This window comes from Trypanosoma theileri, assembly GCF_002087225.1.
Source record: "Trypanosoma theileri isolate Edinburgh chromosome Unknown TM35_Tth_29_V1, whole genome shotgun sequence".
NCBI lineage: Eukaryota > Euglenozoa > Kinetoplastea > Trypanosomatida > Trypanosomatidae > Trypanosoma > Trypanosoma theileri.
The window spans coordinates 331,068-331,660 of record NW_021639871.1 but is presented as its reverse complement, the minus strand read 5'-3'; positions in this window follow the sequence as shown (position 1 = coordinate 331,660).

The following is a 593-nucleotide window of genomic DNA, read 5'->3' as shown; positions in this document are numbered from 1 at the left end:
ATTATTATTATTATTATTATATAAGCCAGCAAATTGCGCAATTTATTATTTCAAGAGAAGAGAAGAAAAGAAAAGAGTTGATAATGGAGGAGAAAAAAAAAATAAAAATAAAGTAGAAAAGAAAAAGAAAAAGACGTTTATTATTAACAGTTTCTCATATATGAGTATTTGCATTATTGGAAGGTCAAAGGAAATGACTACTTTAACATCTTTTTTTTTTTTTGTTTGTTTGTTTTATTTGGCCCTTTCTTCTGTTGCTAATTCGTGGAAGAATGAAGAGTTTGAGGGCTGGTTTGGGAAGAGAGAGAGAAAGAGACCGTAATAATAAGAATAAGAATAGTAATGATAATAAGAATAAGAAGAATAGTATTAATATTAAATAATAATAATAATTAGTGAAAAGGGAAAAAGAAATGGAGTCGATATAAATGGATTTTTTTTTTCAAATATATGTTTATATATATTTATTTATATTTATATAAAAGGAATAGTTCCGAGTGGGATGGGGTTAATGGACTTAACACACTCTTTGTCTGTCAAGGAGAGTTCTGTTCGTTTTATTTAATATTATTATTATTATTATTATTATTATT